The sequence below is a fragment of the Carlito syrichta genome, unplaced genomic scaffold (assembly GCF_000164805.1).
Source record: "Carlito syrichta isolate Samal-C Ts95f unplaced genomic scaffold, Tarsius_syrichta-2.0.1 Scaffold287827, whole genome shotgun sequence".
In the NCBI taxonomy this organism is placed as follows: Eukaryota; Metazoa; Chordata; class Mammalia; order Primates; family Tarsiidae; genus Carlito; species Carlito syrichta.
This window is the reverse complement of record NW_007231923.1, coordinates 374,094-381,670: the sequence shown is the minus strand read 5'-3', so window position 1 is coordinate 381,670 and position 7,577 is coordinate 374,094. Positions and strand designations below refer to the sequence as shown.

The 7,577-nt window shown below is 45.6% G+C and overlaps 1 pseudogene across 1 annotated transcript; it reads right to left on the bottom strand.

Annotated features, from left to right (window-relative positions):
• Window positions 1–5,137: 5,137 nt before the first annotated feature.
• On the bottom strand, window positions 5,138–6,984 carry LOC103255110 (annotated as a pseudogene). Its single transcript, XR_002481661.1, has 2 exons — window positions 5,645–6,984; window positions 5,138–5,495 (listed from the first exon to the last, which is right to left on the bottom strand). The product of XR_002481661.1 is annotated as an actin, cytoplasmic 2-like (transcript).
• Window positions 6,985–7,577: the final 593 nt, after the last annotated feature.

Below are 7,577 nucleotides of genomic sequence, written 5' to 3'. Positions count from 1 at the left end.
CCAGCCCAGAGTTGGGCGGTCATCCTGCAGCGCACAATAACTCAGGTGGGTATGGCCCTCACACAAAGCCCAGATCCTGGGAGGAATTTATGGAGCCAGGGATTGCGATCAGACTGTATGTGCACCCTCTCACATCTCCAGGCCTCTGCACAGGATGTTCCCTTTGCCAGGAATGCCCCCATTCCCTTGTGCATGACCAAGGCCCACTCTTTTGTGAAGGTCCATCTTGTGCTTCACTTCTGCTACATCTGTGGGTTGAAGTCATTGTTCTCTTATGTTTGCCCACATTACGCTAAGGACACTCTGCTCTCTCCATCACATAATCTACATCTTTCTCCTAGAGTTATTAGGAACTCCGTGGGATGATGAGCACAGAGTGCTGGCTGTAAGATCACCAAAGTGAGTGCTAGTTAATGATAACAATGTTGCTAATTACTATCATTATGATCAAAAAGTCTGTAGAAGTCACATTATGTTTGGCTCTTGTGTCCATTGCACTATGGCAAAGAAAACTCAGAGCTAAATAAATATCTATAGCTTCTCAGTCTGTGCTTCTTCCCTCTGTACCTTAAGAGTTGCATCACCCTTCATCCCCCAACCTCAGAGCTCCTGGGCACTTCATGGCCAGGTGGGCACAACCAACCATTACCCTGAGGTGGAGGAGAATGACACCTGGAGAGCGCGCACAGCTGTAAGCCCTTGGATCCTCCTCTTGGATTGAATTAGCAGCAGGCCAGCACCACAGGCGAGCCGATTATCAAATACTCACTGAGAGGATAAAAGGGTATCGCCCCTTTAAAGAGCAACAATGTATCCAGAGAACACTATTATCCTCTGCTCTAGTATGTAACTACTTTTTTAGTCAAGTGGCTACTAATTGACTGCTTTGATAAACAATGTTTGTGATCGTTTGATTGTTCTATGGGAGTCATCACTGCTGGAGTTTTGCATCTGGGTTTCTTGGCTAAATAAATGCTCAGCCTATCTTTTCTACGTGTGTAGATAATGTGCATTTATTTGAAGAAAGAAGATCAACATAAGCTCATTTTCCCGCTGGCTCTGCTGGGCAAGATGAGCTTCCCTCTGGGGCACAGCTAATACAGCTCTTAGCGGGGAACAGCTTATGACTGCTGGTTCGCTGGTGGACTCTGATCGGGGCGGAGAAGGCTGCCCTGCTGTTCTTTGAATGGATCACTGAGGCCTGGCTAGCTAAGCCCCACTTTGTCTCTGTTTCAGGATTGCTCGGGATATCTGGTGAGGGTGCAGCGACCACTTAATGGCCCCCCAAGTTACTGGGGGTTGTAAGTAGTTTGAAGTTTTTACAAAAGTATGAATTCGAAATGAAATCCTAATTCTGCTCCTTCTTCACCATCACATTTATCTCCTCCTTATCTATAGCCTTTATATTTCTCCTCCTCCTCCTTCTTTTCTTCTTTATCACATTCATCTTCTCCTCTCTCTCTTTTTTCATTTATTTCATCACTTTCAAACCCTTCTCTTTCTTCATCTTCTCCATCACTTTCATCCCCTCATTCTTCATATCTTCCTCCTGGCAAGACACACTAGAATATTTCAATAAGATAAATGTTATTCCTTTAATTAAACTGTCAAAATAAGCATTATGAGGATGATGCTGGGATCTGATGGCGGTTGTTGAGTAGAGGTGAGGGGGTAGTCATAATGGAGACTCTTTCCAGAATGACTTTAGCCCGAGATGGCTGAGATCCAAGGATGTCAAGTCTTGGGAGGCAGAAGGTCCTCAGGAAGCTTCTGTGGTTCTACCATATCCTGGCTTCCTATCACCTTAGCCACAGAGTCTGCCTTGATTTCAGCCTCCTCTGGAGCCAGACATGGTTGCAAGATCTGTCTTTGATGTAAATACTTTGACCTTAGTTTGTGCTCTTGGTCAGAGCCCCACCCTCCTGTCCAGCCCCAGCCTCATCCGGAGGGCACCTCCCTTCTTGGAAATTTTTCCACCTGGCCTGTCCTGTGTCTCATCCAGAATAGAACAAATCTATCAGCTCCCATTCATCAAGGGCAAACTATTGAAAAGTAAATAGAAGGTAGAAGAGCAGGAACAGGAAGGGGGAAAGGGATGCAACCTTTAAAAGTAAAGTCAGGTAGTGAATGGATCAGTCTTGTGAAGCCTCAAGGACCAAAATAAGAGGGAATGAAGTTGTTTCAGCAAGATAGATTTTGTCTTAACACAGAAACCTCTCAGGGTTAACCTCATGTGGAATAGGACACCTCGGACTATGGTGGGTTTCTCATTCCAGGGGCAGTGGAGGTCAGGGGGATATAGGGTGGGGGTGCACTGCTCATACAGAGGCTGGATGGCCATTTTGGAGGAAGCTGTGTTTTAGACTTAAATCTTGGGTTTAGACCATATGACCCCCCAGGTCCCCATTAAAGCTGCAACTTTATGATTCTGAATTGAAATGGAAGACTGATTTGAGCCCAAATGCATGCTCAGAAATTCTGCAAGTAGATTCATTACCGAATTACTCCATTTCTAATCTCACACTCGCAATGCAAATGGGCTTACTAAGGCTGGTTATCAGGGAAATCTAATTTAATTTCACTGTCTGATGAAGATGATGTCTAGATGGGCTCTATATTCTCGACTGGCTTTATTGAACATACTCTAATGTTAAGTGTCTTAGAATATTACTTTTTCAGGTACATTCAGGGGCGGCTCTCAGCAGAGAGTCTCAGATGTGAATGTTAACTGCAGAGTCCACTTGAGGTCACTGATGGAGCTCTGACATCTCAGCAAAGTCATTTTTGCTTTCTCAGGTGCAGTTTCTTCCCTTGAAAAAAAAATTAGGCAAATAAGACTTGACTGCTTTACAGACTTACTTCAAAGTCATATACAATGGAAAACTCCTAAACATAGATAAAGGGCTGGGCTTGGTGGCTCAGCCTGTAATCCTGCGCCTTTGGGAGGCTGAGGTGAGTGGACTGCCTGAGCCCGCGGGTTCGAGGCCCGCCTGGGCAACTTGGTGAGACCTCATCTCTACAATAAATCAAAAAATCAGCCGGGTGTGGTAGTGCGCGCCTGTAGTTCCAGCTACTTGGAAGGCTGAGGTGGAAGGATAGCCATAGCCCAGCAGGTCGAGGCTGCGGTGGCTGGGAGTGGCTACTGCACTCCAGTCTGGATGACAGAGTGAGACTCCAACTCAAAAAATAAATAAATAAGTAAATAAAAACATAGATAAGGGGAGGATTATTGTCCACTGTTTATGTCCAAGGAAGTCACGCTTCATATCCTTGACACTGGTGCCAAAACATTGCTGTGCTAAGGTGACAAGTCAATGCTCCGGTGGACAGATGAATTTACACCCTAAAATCCTTTACTTTTGTGTCCTGCTCCCAGGGATACAAAAGTTTATTTGGGGAGTTAAAGGCTATTTAGAAACATTTTCTGTGTAAGAATAAACTTTAAGATTACTTGCTTAGGCGCAAATCTACATCTTAGCCAACTTATCTAACCAGAAGCTATGTGTTTTCCTCCGTGTTATTTTTTTCTTTTCAATTTGAAAGCATTCATTGTTATTAACCGGCCAGATTACAAAAGTAGTCATGGTAGTCACCTCCACTCATCCTTCTATTCAGCCTGTTGAATTGGTCTTTCACATCTCCATCTTCCACAAAATGAAAGGTCCTTTTCTTCATTCTACCTCATGGAGAAGATAATTTGAAGGGCCCTAGGAAAGTTGTTTGCTTCTTTGGAGCATTTTCCAACAGTATAGATCTCAGGAATCAGACCCTCCTTGCAGATGACACCATATTTACCAAGAGATTCAGCAATCCAAGATTTCTCTCTCAAGGCAATTCACTTTCTGTTGATTTTGCTATAACCACACCTGGCAGATCAGCTGATTTACTGACTTCAGGTTTGGGTGCCCCCATGTAATACACCATCCTCAGCATAACTGAAGGCTTGCTGAGCTTGCCAAAGGTGCTATCGAGGATACAGCAAAAGCAAAGAAGCTGTAACACCTTCAGACCTTCTGGCTTGCACCGCCAACACCTCTGATCCTGGGGAGAAAGGCCAGGCTGGGTTCCACAGGTGCACACAAATTGCCACTTTTCTTACTGTCTCAACCAAGTAGACCCTCGTCCTGAGCCTCTGCCCACATTTCTGGCAGTGGTGTGCAACTTTCTTATAGCTACACTTGCTTTTTGCCTTCCTAAGTTTCTTTTGGGCAAACTTCTTTTTCAGGCAGTTGGTCCTCAGTCCTGTGAAATTCCTTCAATTTTTCTTAAGGGTTTCTAACTCAGCAAGAATCTTCTTTTTTCTTCTCTTTGATACCCTCCATGGCTCCAGCCAGAAAAGAAACTCCTCTATCACAACATTAGAAGCAGAAAAATCAAGAGGAACATTTATCCTGACAGGCCCTGTTCAGGTGTGCTACACAGCAAAGAAGCTCAGGGCAAAAACCAAGTCGTGTAGTATGCTTACAGAATGAGGCGAGAGGGTGGGGGGCAGGACTGGCAGGTCCTCAGGGCTACAGTTAGGAGGCCACAGGCCAGAAGAACCTGGGATTTTGCTTAGGGCACTGGGGAGTCAAAGAAGATGCATTTCTCCCTGGGTACTGGTGTGCTCCTATTTGTCTCCACATTGGGGAGGAAGCATCATGTGTGTCAAACTTGAGCTGTGATTCACTGCTGAGTCCTGAGGTCATTTAAAGGGGCTGTAATCAGCATTTTTTGAGTTAGGTCATAATAGAACGCAAACTAGTAAGCATGGAGGAAAGGGAAGTATGAGTTCATAGAAGTTTAATTGTGTGTGTGTGTGTGTGTGTGTGTGTGTGGGTGTATACACATTTATATACACATTTGCATATATACACATATTTGTATATATACGGGCATGTCTCATTTTATTGCATTTTGCTTTATTGCTCTTCACATATATTGTGGTTTTATTTTTTACAAAATAAAGTTTTGTGACAACCTTACATCAAGCAAATTTTTTTTCCAGCAACATGCACTCACTTCCTATCTCTGTGTCAGCATTTTTTATGTAAAGTATTGTTTAATTAAGGTATGAACATTGGTTTTTTTTTCTTAGACATAATGTTATTGCCCACTTACTATAATATTTGGCAGATGCAACTTTTTTTTTTATTTATACTGCAGCACTTTATTTTTCCTTACACAATGACGTGTTGCTGGGGCCTAATGTTCTCACATAATAGTAGAAAACCAAAATCTGCTGTCATCTCTTAAAGAATTAAGAAATGCGTACAAAAACCTTACATAAATTAAAAGGATGAATAAATTTACAGGTGTAAATGCAAACCGCTTCCAACTCAAGGCAAGTAACAACCCACGGTGTTCTGGCAGGAAAACAGTTAGGAAACTGGGTCCTAAGGCTGGGACCTTTCCAACCCTGTTAGACCAGCTGGCAAGACAGAAATGACAACTTGTTCAGCTCTTGCCAATCTCTAGAGAAATCCTGGAATACTCAGCTCTGACACATTAATACCCTGCACAGATCAAGACTCTTGGTCACACAGATTCACAGATCACAGACTTCTCTTCCATAAGCATGTTCTCACCTCAGCCATGAAGTGACTGAGCCACATGTGTACTAAGGGTTTAAACCAAAGATATGTACAGGGTATTAAACAAATACCAAGGGAACAGTTAACTTGAATACAAGGTCAAAAATCAGCAACAAGTTCTATGATCCAGTGCTGATATCATACAAGCTTCAAGGACAAATTTCTTTTCAAAGGCTTATTCCAGTTTCGTGAGGCTAGCATGAGGTGTATACATTTGCCAGGGCAAATTTATACTTACGAGTTAACTCATGCAGCAAATGCTATGCATCTGCTCACAGTCTGTTTAGAAGCATTTGGGTTGGACGATGGAGGGGCCCGACTCATCATACTCCTGCTTGCTGATCCACATCTGCTGGAAGGTGGACAGAGAGGCCAGGATGCAGCCATTGATCCACACGGAGTACTTGCGCTCAGGGGGAGCAATGATCTTGATCTTCATGGTGTTGGGCGCCAGGGCAGTGATCTCCTTCTGCATCCTGTCAGCAATACCTGGGTACATGGTGGTGCCACCAGACAGCACTGTGTTAGCGTACAGGTCCTTGCGGATGTCTACGTCACACTTCATGATGGAGTTAAAGGTGGTCTCGTGGATGCCGCAGGATTCCATGCCCAGGAAGGAGGGCTGGAACAGCGCCTCTGGACACCAGAACCGCTCATTGCCAATGGTGATCACCTGGCCATCAGGCAGCTCGTAGCTCTTCTCCAGGGAGGAAGAGATGCGGTGGTGGCCATCTCCTGCTTGAAGTTCAGGGCAACGTAGCACAGCTTCTCCTTGATGTCATGCACAATCTCCCGCTCAGCTGTGGTGGTGAAGCTGTAGCCACGCTCCGTGAGGATCTTCATGAGGTAGTCAGTCAGGTCCCGGCCAGCCAGGTCCAGATGCAGGATGGCATGGGGGAGGGCGTAGCCCTCGTAGATGGGCACCGTGTGGGTGACCCCGTCTCCAGAGTCCATGACAATACCAGTGGTACGACCAGACGTGTACAGGGAGAGCATGGCCTGGATGGCCACATACATGGCCGGGGTGTTGAAGGTCTCAAACATGATCTGAGTCATCTTCTCTCTGTTGGCCTTAGGGTTCAGGGAGGCCTCGGTCAACAGCACCGGGTGCTCCTCGGGAGCCACACGCAGTTCATTGTAGAACGTGTGGTGCCAGATCTTCTCCATATCGTCCCAGTTGGTTGACAATGCCATGCTCGATGGGATACTTCAGGGTCAGGATGCCTCACTTGCTCTGGGCCTCGTCGCCCACGTAAGAGTCCTTCTGACCCATGCCCACCATAACGCCCTGGTGTCGGGGATGCCCGACGATGGAGGGGAACACGGCTCGGAGAGCACTGTCCGCAGCAAAGCCAGCTTTGCACATGCCGGAACCATTGTCAATGACGAGCGCGGCGATTTTTTCTTCCATTGCGATCGGCGGAGATGCGGGGTGGTGGGGCGACAAGAGAACACAGAGCGCGGGCCAGCGACAGCGAGTGAGCCAGATGCAACTTTTATATGCACTGAGAAACTATATTCTTTGTAGGACTCCTTGTATTGTGATATTTGTTTTCTTATGGTGGTCTGGAACAAAAACTGCAATATCTTTGAGGTATGACTGTATACACATACACACACACACACACACACACACACACACACACACACCCCTTGTGTGCTTACTGATAAGCATGGGATATCAAATGTGTTTCATGTGTGATCAACAGGTAACGTGCTTGATGACTCTGCGGATAGCTGCTCTTCTCCAGGTGCGAGGTGATTAGTGCCTGGAGGTGCCCAGTGTGCTCAAGTCTTCCTAGTTTGTATATGTCCTATTTGCCTGAAGTGACCTCCAAGTCTTGCTTCCAAAACTCTCTCCATGTCTCTGTCTTATCACTGAAATACACATTGAAATTTTCTGTTTATTTGTCCCCTCTTCCACCAGGTGATGAGTTCCCAGGGCAGGGTTCTGACAGGTCTGTCTTCCTTCCACTCCAGCCAAGCCTGCTAAATGGAGTTGTT